Genomic DNA, 15030 nt, shown 5'->3' with positions numbered 1-15030 from the left:
CCTATTTTAAAGTAGTGTGTTCAAATTATATACATTGGATTGGTTGCTCTGTTTCTGAGGTCTTTGTTCACCTAGAATTTCTTCTGTTCAAATCCTTTCTCTTGTTTGGCATGCTGTCACATTGCAAAAGCCATGTAAATTGTCCAATAGTATGAACTACATACACTCTTGATTTATGTCTCCTTTCTTTGATGTTATTTAAATTGGTGGAGGAGTTATTCTTCCTTAAAAACTGGATTATCTAGAAGTCTGCATAAATTCAGGTTCAACATTAGGAATAATGCTTCTAAGAGGTATAAAATATCTGGCTGTCTCACTTTCAATAATCATAAGATTGATCATTGATGTTCTGGTGTTAACAGTCTAATTCCTCCTTTATAAAGTTCCCCATCATTTTTTTTTTCCATTTAATTGTTTACCCCTCTGCCTAAAACAAGTATTTTATTAAAAAAGTGCAAAATGGTAATGTTCTAATTCTGGTATTTCCTCATTTATTAAATTCTTCTCTAAAAAAACCCTTTTCATTATTAGCTAAGAATATTTGATTATACTAAAATACAGTTAATAGGAGAGCAGCAGGGAAAATATTAAATTTTGCTTTCATTGCCAATTCCAGAGTAAGGAAGTGGTGTTCTAAATACTCAGGTGGTAATCAATAAAGTTTTTGTTTGTGTTCTATCTTGTTGTTATTGCTGTTTGACTATATCTTCTCTTTAAGTATCCTTATTAACTCATTTTTAAAATATATACTCCATTCATATGAATGAATATAATCTGATTTTATTTTTATTGCATGAGTTTTCCCACCTTGTTCAGTGGGAGTTCCTTTGTTTTGATCTCAAAGTCCTTTGGATATAAAACAATCAAGATTTTATTATTTCTTTGCTTTCTTGTACAAATATCACAGACTCACCCTGAACATTTCTTATACCAGTCCTGGAACCAGCCAGGTACAATTTCAAATGTAGCAGGTATTGTAGCATTTCAGAAGTCACACTTTTAGGAACAGGAACTGGATAGTCATTATTTTTTTCTTTATTTTTGAACAGAATTAGGATGGATGGATGGTGAAGAGGCAGACAGATACCTGATAAACAAATATATGTGTAACATTTTTTCACATATAGAAAGACTCATCAACAGGTTACAGTCTTTAAGCTTAATGAATGAACATAACTAGAAAGTAACTTTTGTTGAAGTTATAAAAAGTACACTGAAGCCTTCACAGAAAAGACAGGGAAGAGAAACACCAATAGAGAAGACAACTTTGGAGGTGATCTTGAGTTTGGTGTTCACAGGAAAGGAAGTCTTAACTAATTTGTCAGTGTTGATGACAAATGTAAATCCTGAGTGGAGATGGCTGTAGGCAGCTTTAGGCAAGAGACTAGGAAGATTCCAGAACGTGCAGCAAAATTATACCATAATCTGTTGCCATTAACATTTGATTTACAGAAGTCCTTTTGTTGTGAGTCAGTCTCCTTTTTAGTGACATTCTGATGCCTATGCATGCAAATGATAGGACAGACTTTAGCTTCTGGCACTTACTTTATCTCTGTGAATACAATTTTTCACTTAAAAATAATGATACCTTTTAAGATATGTGGCTTCTCTATAGCTTGACTCAGAGAAAGAATATGCAGATCATGCCAATACGGTATTCATAGTCCCTTCCACATTTTTTTGTTTGTTTAAAATCAATGATTTAGCATTCTGGTACCTTAATCTAAAGTACAACTACAAATAGTAGTCTAAAGTACTACTTTAGTCTACTAAAGTACTACCTTAAAGTACTAAAGTACTACTTTAGTCTAAAGTAGACTACTTTAGTTACTAAAGCTAACAAAGTATTTTAGTTAGCATTACTCATTTTCTCAGCTGTGGTCAGTGCTGGGTCTTTACAATAGCAAGTCTTCAAAGAAAGTTTGCTAGATAATAACAAACACTAAGAACAGCAAGATCTCAATGAAAGGACTAGTTAATAGCAATGCCTTAAAGAAAAAAAAAAGACATTCTTCCCTCAGATCAGATCTTCCTAAACCTTTTAAGGAAGTCTGAATACAGGTAGCACAGGCAGAGACACAGTCTGAAAGGACCAGCTTCAAATAAAACATTTCTAGAAGATCTCTTGTTTTGTAACAGAAATTCAAGTTTATTTGACATGCTTTTTCATAATAAGGCTTTTATTTATTGAGTGCTCAGTAAATGCCAGATGCTGTGTAAGTGCTTCACGCCTATGTTCCTATCTAGTTTTCTGAATTCAGCAAACTGAGACTCCAAGAGGTTAAGTAACAGACACTCTCCATGACAGGTCAGGACTTGAACCCAGTCTATTGGATATTGGACACCATACACTCTTAAACATCCCTCTTCAGAATAATGTGCCAAGTTTATACTAGAGTTTTCCAGACTCTTGAGGTCACTGCCATCAAAGACATATATAATTACCTCATTTTTAGAAGCTTGCCATAAATCTCTAAATTATCAATCCCTCTGCCCCATCCAGAGGAATCTGGAATAGTTGATCCAGTGTGGTCTCAAAGAATAAATATTTTTAGCAGAGAACCCTGGTGATTATAATGCACGGAGTTAGGGGCTCACTCGAAAAAACCATATGCTTGTAGATTTCCTTCCATTTATTTCTGTATCAGCTCAGCTCCCTATCTTGACTTTTCCTTGTTGAGGAGAAATGCAAGCTGCTCTATCCTGAGACAAGTCCTATCTGACCCTGGAGGTGGCAGAAGTGGTAAGAAAGGAACAGAATGAATGGCACTGAGGCCCAGCTCCATGGGTCTCCCTTGCTCCTCAGGCAAGACCAGTGACAAGTGGTTGGTAGCAAATTTATTTTAAACTTTGGCCTGTCGTGGCAGGCACAGTGCCTTCTGCTTATCATGAACACACCTGTGTAACAAAAAAGTATTTTCTCTCCATGTTGGGAAAGTAGTATTGGTGTCTAGAGGAGAGCAGGGAAATTGAAGATCCATGACATATTGCGGTAAATGAATTTTTCTCCATATTTTTTGGCTAAGTAGTACGGATACATTTTTTTTTACATGGATTTTAAAAAGCACCTTTGTTTTTGTATACATGTGTAGGGAATTGGCATCTAAACTGATCCTAAAAGACTCCTTAGTTTGCACATTTTAACCAGACACTTTTAATCATAATGTCATTATGTTAAAATGACTTACCTTTTAGTAGACAGGCTGGAAGTCAGTCAGGAAGTTATGCTTATTTTGGTAGGATTTAAGTCAGTCAGGAAGTTATGCTTATTTGGGTAGGATTTAAGCAGTCAAAAAAAAAGTCAACCTCTATTTGGGAAATCTAATAATATTTGGATACTGAGGTTTGAGGTCCTAAGCCTGGAGAACCCATGGCTCTTTTGAACACTCTCGTGCAAGCATTGAGATCTGTGTGTGAACACAGAGCCACAAAAGGTGGCCATGAAAGAGCAGAAAACATCATCGGCCCCATGGCTAAGGACTGCCCTTCTGCACTGACTCGGGTTGACAGCAAGAAGAAATGCTGTGCAGTTTAGTAAGATAACTTCTCTAGATGTGAAGCTAGGTTTCTCTGTTTCAGCAGACTACTTAGGAATGGGACAGATGACTGGATATCAGCTAATAGGGCAAATGGGTCTCTTAATATACCAAGTAATAATAGTGCATTTGGAATACAAGTATATGGAACAGCTCATATTCCTTGCAAATGTAGCCCAAGGAAGGAGACTATGAAGATATCAATAGAAGAAGGAAAGTTTGGTTCTTATCAGAGTAGCTTGTAAATCCTGCCCTGAAAAGCAAGAGACATGAAACTGTTGAAAAGATCACCTGTAAGACATCTCTGGCGCCTCACAACTTGGTTCAACACTGGCTCTCAGCACCTCTGGCTCCTTCACATTCAGGATATTTAACATCATTGGGACCCAATTTCCTTATCTGTAAAATAAGAACAATTTAATTATTTATCTCACAGGGTTTTTTGCAAGACTACGTGAGTTACTACATGAAAAGAGTTTTGAATAATTCCTGACACTAGAAAAATGTCATTCTTGATCTGTATTGTTTGGTTGATTGGTTCATTATCATTTTGCTTATGAGTGTGCCTTTAGGACATGAATATTACCATATTTGGAAAGATTAATTTATCATAGAGGTTAATAAGCTCTTGAGTAAAGCTGCCAGATTTAGCAAATAAAATTACAGAATATTCAATTAAATTCTAATTTCACATAAATAATGATTTTTTTCAGTATAAGCACATCCCAAGAACTTCCTGAATACTTACACAATAGTCTAACAGCTTTCAAACCCTTTAGTAAGTACTGACTTTCTTCTCCTATAGCTCCAGTATGATGGAGTCATGGAACGAGGTTACCTTCCAAACCACGTCAAAAAGCAAAAACCAGGGCGCCTGGGTGGCTCAGTGGGTTAAGCCGCTGCCTTCGGCTCAGGTCATGATCTCAGAGTCCTGGGATCGAGTCCCACATCGGGCTTTCTGCTCAGCGGAGAGCCTGCTTCCCTCTCTCTCTCTCTGCCTGCCTCTCCATCTACTTGTGATTTCTCTCTGTCAAATAAATAAATAAAATCTTTAAAAAAAAAGAAAAAGCAAAAACCAACATTTGCTGGAACTTCTAACAACAGAAGCTGTCTTTCCTAGGCGCTTGAAAGCTGTTAGAATATAACCTAGCTGCTGCCAAAATAAAGACTATGCAATACAGAATAAAAAAAAGCAACAAAGAAGGAAGCAGAGAAAAGAGACGAGAAAGATTCAATGATCAAAAATGTGCTCAGTTGGGGTGCCTGGGTAGCTCAGTGGGTTAAAGCCTCTGCCTCTGGCTCAGGTCATGATCCCAGCGTCCTGGGATTGAGCCCCACATCGGGCTCTCTGATCAGCAGGGAGCCTGCCTCCTCCTCTCTTTCTGCCTGCCTCTCTGCCTACTTGTGCTCTCTGGCAAATAAAATCTTAAAAATAAAAAAATTTAAAAATGCTCTCAGTCTCTTGAGCCAGCTGACCAGATGTGATATACCACCAGCCTTTTCATTTATAGGAACCATGAAATTTTCTCTTTACCTAACATCGACTTTTATTAGATCCTTACACTTATAGGTGAAAAATTTCTAGCTAATCGAACAAGGAAAGGTCATCTACAAGGCTTGTGAATCAGAGAGTATTCTGAGTCAGGGGCTTCAGAATCTTACAATTTGTTTTATTATGCATCTATGATCAGCATTCAATAAATAATGGTTATTGTTAATAGCACAGTTTTTACTTAGTAAATATCTGAAGAATGAAGCATAACTAATTTGAGATGCAAGACTGAGTTGCAAAGATAGAGATTTTCTATAAAAGGGCATTTAAACCAACTTGTGTCATTCTAGTTCTTATAGTCAACATGCTTTTATTTTCTAAAAGAATCATCATAAATATTCTACAGCAGCACAGAGCCATTAGAAACATTCTGACAAGTTGAATTAGACAAGTGGAGATTTTAGTTCCCTCGAAATACGTATGCTTTACATGACAAATGGATAAAAACTGCTGGGGCGATTTGAGTTTGAGTTTTGTCAAATTTTCCCTGTTTGCAAAATTGTTCAAGGCATCAGATGACCTAGAACACAGATCTTTTCCCCTGTCGCTTGATGCCACAAGAGTTATCAGAATACAGTTACAGCATTATTCCATAATCCTCTCCTACGTCTAATTTCTTTTAGTGATGCAGAAAGGTGGTCTTTGCTGTTGCTATCATTTTGGTCAAAATCACAATTGCTGTGACCTTATGCAATTAAAAAATAATGGGCAGTGGCATGCATCTTTTTGATGTATATATTAATTTCTGCAGTTCCGAAGCCAGATGAACACAGGCCTAAAAGTCAACTCCGCTAATGATCTCAGGCAAGTTATTTTCTCTTTCTAGAAGTCAGCTTTCTTATCTGAAAACTGGACCTGTTCGTATGGTTGTTGTAAGGATTAAGTAAGTGAACCTGTGTAGAGCACTTCTAAAAGTCTGAGGCACATGGGAGCAGTATGTTAAGTGATTATTAATATTAATATTAATCATTAGTAATTAATTATTATTAGTAGTAGTATGTTATGATTATTAATCCATTGGTCCTAATCTGCATATTCTCAAGGAGTTAGCACATTTTATTATTGGTTAACATGCCTTACTCCCATAACTGGGTGAAATCAGGTTCAGAAAAATCAAGTAACCAGTCAAGATCACACAGCCTGAGTGGCATATCTGTGTCCCAGCCTCAGATAAAAATGGTGTGAAGAAATAGGGAATGTCTTTTATGGAGATGTTAATTATTTTTTTGGTGTTCTAGGAATCCATGGTCAGTGTTCCCAGGGATATAGTAGGACATGAAGTGCTTGGTTTTAAATTAAAGACATCCATTTCCCTGTATTATTTTTCTTTCACTCAAAGGATATTTAGCCAAACCACTTATTTTAATAATGGGCCATTTCTTGGTGCCCCTGTGTTAGGGAAATTTTCTAAGGAAAAAAAATTCTTCTCTGAGCTTGAATTTTGAGATATAAGCTGTTTTTGTTATTTATCCATTTTATTTTATTGATTTCTGTTTTTGTTTTCTGTTGGTGGTTTTTGCACTATAGTTTTTTTCAGAAGAAAGATAGGATAGCGATTCTCATATCAGATAAATTAGATTTTAAGCCAAAGACTGTAGTCAGAGATACAGAAGGACACTGCATCATGCTTAAAGGGTCTATCCACCAAGAAGATCTAACAAATGTAAATATTTATGCCTCCAATATGGGAGCAGCCAACTACATAAACCAACTGTTAATCAAAATAAAGAGTCACACTGACATGAATACATTAATTGTAGGAGATCTTAACATGTCACTCTCAGTAATAGATCATCCAAGCAGAAAATCAATAAAGAAATAAGCTTTGAATGACACATTGGAACAGATAGACTTCATAGATAAATACAGAACATTTCACTCTAAAACAACAGAACACTCATTCTTCTCAAGTGCATATGGAACTTTCTCCAGAATAGACCACATAGTGGGTCACATATCAGGGCTCAACCAATGCCAAAAGACTGAGATTATTCCCTGCATATTCTCAGACCACAAAGCTTTGAAACTGGAACTCAATCACAAGGAAAACTTTGGAAGGAATTCAAACACTTGGAAGCTAAAGACCGACCTGCTCAAGAATGTTTGGATCAACCAGGACATCAAAGAAGAACTTAAACAATTCATGGAAGCCAATGACAATGAAGATACATCGGTTCAAAACCTGTGGGATATGGCAAAGGCGGTCCTAAGGGGGAAATACACAGCCATACAAGCCTCCTCCAGAAAAATGGAGAAATCCTGAATACACCAATCACAACAAATGAAGCCAACCTCATGCATAAGAAGGGAAATAAGATTAGAGCAGAGACCAGTGAGTTAGAAACTAGAGGAAGAGATGCACAAGAAGGGAAATAAGATTAGAGCAGAGACCAGTGAGTTAGAAACTAGAGGAAGAGATGCACAAGAAGGGAAATAAGATTAGAGCAGAGACCAGTGAGTTAGAAACTAAAGGAAAAGTGAATTGGGGGAAATCGGAGGGGAAGAGCCAAGTAACTCATTCCTGAGGAATAAAATGATTAAAGTTTTATTACTCTCAACTTCAGATACACATGCATAGCCAGCAGGATTTATATGTTAACAGAAAGAGGGCATGTTTTGAGAGCATCTTGCTTATATTCGCTCTAACTTCAGCATCTCCTTACAGAATAATTTCTGATTTCCACTAAGCATTTGCCAACCAGATCAATTGGTCTCTGACATATCCATTGGCCCATATTGAGACTAATATGTTAATATCATTTTCACTTTTAATGACAGGGCAAAGTAATTTCCTTTCTAAACAAATCCTTGGTTTTGATCATCACTGTCTTTGCCAGGAGCTATTTATTTTAATATTCAATATTGAATAAAAGTGCCAATTGGGAAACTCTTACTTTGCTTTTAGGCTAAAAATCAGTTGCAATTTTAATTTATTTTCTTTTCCTTTAGGCAAAACAAATGTTTTCAGAGACACTGCATTTTATAAACACCGCACATGAGAAAGTTAAATACATAGAGAAAGAGAAGGTTTTTACTGTGGTGGTGATTTTTCTTCCAGAATTCTAAGAAAACAGAGGGCTGGGCTGTGATCCTGAGCAGTGACAGGTAAAGTTAGATGTTTTATTTGTTAAAGAAGGATAAATGGCAAGATACCGGTTTTTAAGGTCTTGATTTGGTCTTTGGGCTGAGAGTATCATTTCATGGCTATTAAGTAGCCCCCAACTGTACTTTCTTTACAATGATGGATGTGGTTTCGTTTGGCACAATGTTTCAGCATAGCATGCACGAGTTGCAGTTGCCCTGTTAAGTCTATGTTACTCCTGCAGAATGATATTAAATCTTGTGTTCTCAGTTTATAAGTTGACCAAGCATCTTGCCTTATTCATTTGATTCTTCGAACTTTTTCAACCTCTTGCTCTGTTTTTCCCATACAAATCTATTTCTCTTGAAGGCCTGAGTTTTAGCATAGCCTTATTTTGATAGATGACTATTAAAATGTAATTTGTGTCAATAAAATATTGTGAAACTGGGTCATCTACCTCTGAGGCTCTCTCTATAGGCATAGAATGAATAGAGGTAGACATAGGTTAAATGTCCAAAGATTAAAAATTAAATTAAAAATTAAAAAGATTAAATTGCTAAAGGTCACACAAAAGGCACCAGCAGATTCTTGTTTGTATTTATAATATTAGAAAATAGGTAATACTGGGGCACTTGGGTGGCTCAATCTTTAAGTGTCTGCTTTCGGCTTGGGTAATGATTTCAGGGTCCTGGGATAGAGCCCCCCATCGGGCTCCCTGCTTATCAGGAAGCCTGCTTCTCCCTCTCCCACTCCCCCTGCTTGTGTTCCCTCTCTTGCTGTATCTGTCAAATGAATAAATAAAATCTTAAGAAAAAGAAGAAAACAGGTAATACTAAAACTGAAGGCTTTCATGAGTTTAAAAAAAAGAAACACCAGGAGCATCTGGGTAGTGCAGTTGGTTAAGCATCAGACTCTGGTTTTGGCTCAGGTCATGATTTTAACATCGTGAGATCAAGCCCTGAGTAGGGGCTCCAAGCTCTGCAAAAAGTCTGCTTGAGGTTCTCTCTTCCTCTCCTTCTGCCCTTGCCCCCTATACAAGCTCTCTCTCTAAAATAAGTACTTTTAAATAAAGAAAAAAATGGAAACAAACACTAAAAGCACAAGTATTTATGTATCTTCTTAAAAATACTATTACAGAAAACAGCATCTGTGTGTTACATTTCCAACATTTAAATGACGGGTGTCTTCCACAATAATAAACCTAATTTAACTCCTTAAAAGTGAACTGTTAGTAGGTAATTAAGATAGATACATTCTTTTATCTTGTACACTTATATTCTACAAAATGTACATGTGATTTTATATTCTAATTTGGCACTCAAAAGATATCCTTTAAATCCCTTTCCTGAAAGCAAGTATAGTCACTGAGTATCTCAAAGGTGGCTGCCCAAAGTCTGTCTGTCTCTATGAGAGATACCATACGGTTCATTCTATTTATTTATTTATTTATTTGTCTCTGAGGAGGAAAGAAAATGTGGGATAATTTTGGCTGTGCTTAGTACTTAGAAGTACTAATTTATTATAGCTATAAATATATGATTTTTCATTAACTAATTTAACTTTTTATTAATGAAGATTGAGAATCAGACACCATTTTTAAGTTGTTGAAGAATACACAAAGTTGAACAAGTCACCAGTAAAATAATCATTGTTTACAAAGTGAACAGCTCCACTACAAGACTGTAGCTGCAGAAATAGAAACTGGAGTGCACAAGAAAGTTTCACCTCTCCAAATTAACTTTGATTGGGACTTCTGGTTTTACCTGGTCTTTAGATTTAAATATGTCCACTCTCTTTTGTTTCTTCAACATTATGATGTGAAATTTATCCATTCTGTTGCATATAACAATGTTCTTTCATTAATATACTTACTACAGTATTTTTTTATATTTATAATTATATTTTTTATGTTAATGAAGGAATGTTGCTACATTCTATTTTTTATAAATATAAAAATTTTTTATAATATAAAATAGAAATATTTTATAAAATAGAAATATTTTATATTATAAAAAAATTTTATATTTATAAAAATAGAGTGTAGCAACATTCCTTCATTAACATATTCACTACAGTATTCTATTTATAAATATAAAAAATAGTTATCCTTTTTATTATTATGAACACTTGGCTTATTTCCAATTTTACTACAGTAATAGTGCAACAATAAGCAGTTTATATTGATTTTACTGACTGAATGTAAACTGACTGACTGAATGTAAACACTGAGTTGAATCAATGACAAAGAATAGAATTGCTGACCATTGGGTTTATATTTGCTCAGCTCTAGTAGATGTTGATCTAGTAGATCCAATTTCCTAAAATGGATGCACCAGTGTACATTTCTACCAGCACTATATGGGCAATTTGGTTGCTCTGTATCCTTGTGAATGCTTGGCATGTTTGTACATTTTTAAAATTAGGCATTTTGATCATGGGCCTTGGTATCCTATTGAAGTTTTAATTAATATATCCCTAATGATTCACTAATGTATTTTTTGGTTTTATATATGAACTTAGTACCAAGATCTTGATCAACTGTTTTGCACATTTGCTATCTGTGTCTTGATTTTTAACTGGTTTTTAGTTTATTTTGTGTTGTAGTTACTAGTCTTCATTGATTATAACTCATAGCCCATTATTTCTTCTCCTCTGTGTCTTGACTCTTCAGTCTGAGTATGGGATCTTCAATAAGCAGAGCTTGTTCATTTCAACCTTGTGTAAATCTAATTTTTCAGTATTTCCTTTAAGGCTAAGCATTTATTAATGCATTTATTTATCTTGCCAAATAAAGAAATATTTGCATATATTAAGGATATGAAAATAGTCTCCAATATATTAATTCTTAAGAAATTTTTTTTTAAACATGTTACTGGCATGAAAACAGACACATAGGCCAGTGGAACAGAGTAGAGACCCCAGATATGAACCCATAACTCTATGGTCAAATAACCTCCGACTTGGGGCACCTGGGTGTCTCAATGGGTTAAAGCCTCTGCCTTCAGCTCGGGTCATGATCCCAGGGTCCTGGAATCGAGCCCCACATCAGGCTCTCTGCTCAGCAGGGAGCCTGCTTCCCTTCCTCTCTCTCTCTGCCTGCCTCTCTGCCTACTTGTGATCTCTCTCTGTCAAATAAATAAATAAAATCTTTAAAAAAAATAATCTCTGACAAAGCAGGAAAAAATATACAGTGGAAAAAAGACAGTCTTTTCAATAAATGGTACTGGGAAAATTGGACAGATAGGTATAGAAGAATGAAACTTGACCATTCTCTTACACCATACACAAAGATAAACTCAAAATGGATAAAAGGCCTCAACATGAGTCAGGAATCTATCAAAATCCTAGAGGAGAACATAGGCAGTAGCCTCTTCAACATCAGCCACAGCAACTTCTTTCAAGACATGTCTCCAAAGGCAAAGGAAACAAAAGCAAAAATGAACTTTTGGGATTTCATTGAGATCAAAATCTTCTGCACAGCAAAGGAAACAGTCAATAAAACAAAGAGGCAACCCACAGAATGGGAGACGATATTTGCAAATGACAGTACAAAGGGCTGATATCCAAGATCTATAAAGAACTCCTCAAACTCAATACACACAAAACAGATAATCACATCAAAAAATGAGAAGGCATGAGCAGACACCTCTCCAGAGAAGACATGCGAATGGCTAACAGACACATGAAAAAATGTTCATCATCATTAGCCATCAGGGAGATTCAGATCAAAACCACATTGAGATACCACCTTACACTAGTTAGAATGGCCAAAATTAACAAGACAGTAAACAACAAGTGTTGGAGAGGATGTGGAGAAAGGGGAACCCTCTTACACTGTTGGTGGGAATGCAAGTTGGTGCAGCCACTTAGGAAAATGGTGTGGAGATTCCTTAAGAAATCAAAATTAGAACAACCCTGTGACCTCCAACTGCACTACTGGGTATTTACCCCAAAGATACAGATGTAAGGAAAGGAAGGGCCATCTGTACCCCAATGTTCATAGCAGCAATGGGCACAATTGCCAAACTGGAAAGAGCCAAGATGCCCTTCAACAGATGAATGGGTGAAGAAGATACGATCCTTATATACAAAAGAGCATTATGCCTCCATCAGAAAGGATGAATACCCAACTTTTGTATCAACATGGACAGGACTGGAGGAGATTATGCTGAGTGAAATAAGTCAACAGAGAGAGTCAATTATCATATGGTTTCACTTATTTGTGGAACATAAGGAATAACATGGAGGACATTAGGAGAAGGAAGGGAAAAGTGAATTGGGGAAATCAGAGGGGGAGAGGAACCATGAGAGACTGTGGACTCTGAGAAACAAACTGAGGATTTGAGGGGGGTTGGGTGAGCCTGGGGGTGGGTATTAAGGAGGGCATGTATTGCATGGAGAACTGGGTGTGGTACATAAACAATGAATTTTGGAACACTGAAAATAAAATGAACAAAAAAATAATTCTTGTCTTTACAGTAACATTCAGAATTATTTTGAGTTAAAGTTTACTTTTTTCATACAAATATCTGCCTGAGCGAGTAGCATTTACTGAAAAAATGATTCTTCCCCAAATGAAGAGCAATGTCATTTGTCATTTAAAAACATTACTACTCATGTTAAAGCTCTAAACATAATGGGACTTGCTATTATGGGTGGGTGAGTTTCCAGATTGTTCTTTCATTGTGGTATATTTCTGTCCTTGTATTAGTTACATTTATTTCATTCAATCAATAAGTATTAGTATGTGGTAGAATAAGTCTCCAAGGCATGTGTTCCTCTAAGAGTTTTTCTTTGCTCGTTTGCTGCTTTTCCCAATTAAAAAAAAATAAGTAAATGTTGGAATAAGATTGTTCATTTCCATCAAATATAAACTTCTGGAATTTTGAGTGCAACTCAATGGAATCAGATCAAACTCAATGGAATCCAGATCAAAATGAGCTGGAGTCATATCTTTATCATAGAGAGTTTTCTAGTTTGTCATTATAGTCTTAGGTTTTCTTTAATTTAGCTTAATACTACCCTGAATATAGGACATTTTGTATGTTACATTTTTGAACTTTGTAAGATGATATTTACCTACAGAGAATATTTTATTCCTTGTTGGGTAGATAAGATTGACTAATTCAAATGTGGATTGCAATTTGGTGAGGCTCAATCTGACTCTGTTCTCCCCAGGTTGTTGGGTACAGCTCTTGAAAAATCTCCTGGAAGCTCCTCCTGCAGGTCCAGACCTGAACTCTGTGGATTCCCTGCTGCTCCCAGCAAGGCTGGTGTCCGAAAGTTGGCCCTGTGCATCCATGAGGTGTTTCAGGTACAAATTCCTATACCTCACTGTACCCTGGCATCATGGTTTCCTCAAATTTGGCTGCCTTGACAGCTCCAGACTGTTTTGTTTGTAAAACCCTGTGATACTGTCAAAAGTTCTGCTGGATTCCTTACCTCCTCCCAGATCCTTTATTCAGAATCTCAAATGCTTACTCTCAGAAAGTATACAAAATAGATCCATTTGTCTTTTTTTCTTATACATAATTACCCCAATATTTAACATCTGTTAAATCCATTTCTAATGTAACATTATAAGTCAACTCTAATAATATTTTGTATAAAATCACCTGTAATTTTTGTCAGGTTTTGATATCTATGTTGTATTCATGCCAAAGAAATTTTTAAAAACTTCTTTTTCATATATTCTATAATACTTCATGCCATTCAGGTTTGTTTGTTTGTTTGTTTGTTTTTTAAGGAATTTGTTTAGTTCCCCTGTGCATCTCCCTGGTGTCTTTCACCTGTGAAAATTCCTGGTGGGATTTTCTCTTTAACTATTATTTTCCTAGTTTTTCATTGGCATTGGTCTCTGATTTTTCTGTCTCTATGGGGATAGATTTTGAGGAGAATTATCTTAGGAAAAATTATATATATTAACTGATTTAGAAAAAAGACTTCAAAAGAATTTGTTATGTATTTCACCTAGGCTTTCAAATGTGTCTGCACAAAACTGTGCAAATTATAACTCGGTATGGACTAATTAATCTCCCTCATGCAGTTTGTAAACCTGAATGAATCAGATTTGTTCGTTGTCTTAGCAGTTTTTCAAATAGGTAAGACAGACTGTAAGGCCAGGAACACAGGTTCTTTTCACTTCTCAACCCTTGAGCAAGTCTTACTAAATACCGCAGTCTCCTCTCAGTCCCACACTAGTAGTTCAAGGAGAAGAGTATCTTTTTATTCAGGATAAAATGAGACTATCAGGACTGGCCTTAAGTGGAAGACATCTATGGCTGGTTGTTCAGCTACCTCACTGAGGTCCATTGGCAGCAAAAACAATACTGTGGCAGAAACAGGCAATATTGTTCCAAATGAATTATCAATAAATTGATATTTGCTTGAAAAAGACCAGGAAGGAGAGAAAAAAAACAAAATAAAGGATATTTGTATTTTGTTTCCTTAAGTAAAGAATAGATGTCAGTGGGGTGCCTGGGTGGCTCAGTAGGTTAAAGCTTCTGCCTTTGGCTCAGGTCATGATCCCAGGGTCCTGGGATCAAGCCCTGTATCAGACTCTCTGCTCATCAGGAAGCCTGCTTCCCCCTCTCTGCCTGCCTCTCTGCCTACTTGTGATCTCTGTCTGTCAAATAAATAAATAAAATCTTAAAAAAAAAAGAATAGATGACAGTAAATTATATTGCTAGAGCTTGAATCATTCCAGTGTTAATCAAGTTTTGGTAAAGTCAATCTGCAATATTCCACATTTTCTTCTCTCTCTCTCTTTTTTTTTTTTTTAAAGAAGATAGGTCAGGAGGGTGTCTGTTTACTTGGGTGTTAATGGAATAAAGCCTTATAGCACTGATGAGGGAACAGAA

Source organism: Mustela erminea, chromosome 3 (genome assembly GCF_009829155.1).
Source record: "Mustela erminea isolate mMusErm1 chromosome 3, mMusErm1.Pri, whole genome shotgun sequence".
NCBI classification, from domain to species: domain Eukaryota; kingdom Metazoa; phylum Chordata; class Mammalia; order Carnivora; family Mustelidae; genus Mustela; species Mustela erminea.
The sequence above is the reverse complement of the archived record's forward strand: the minus strand, read 5'-3'. Positions refer to the sequence as shown.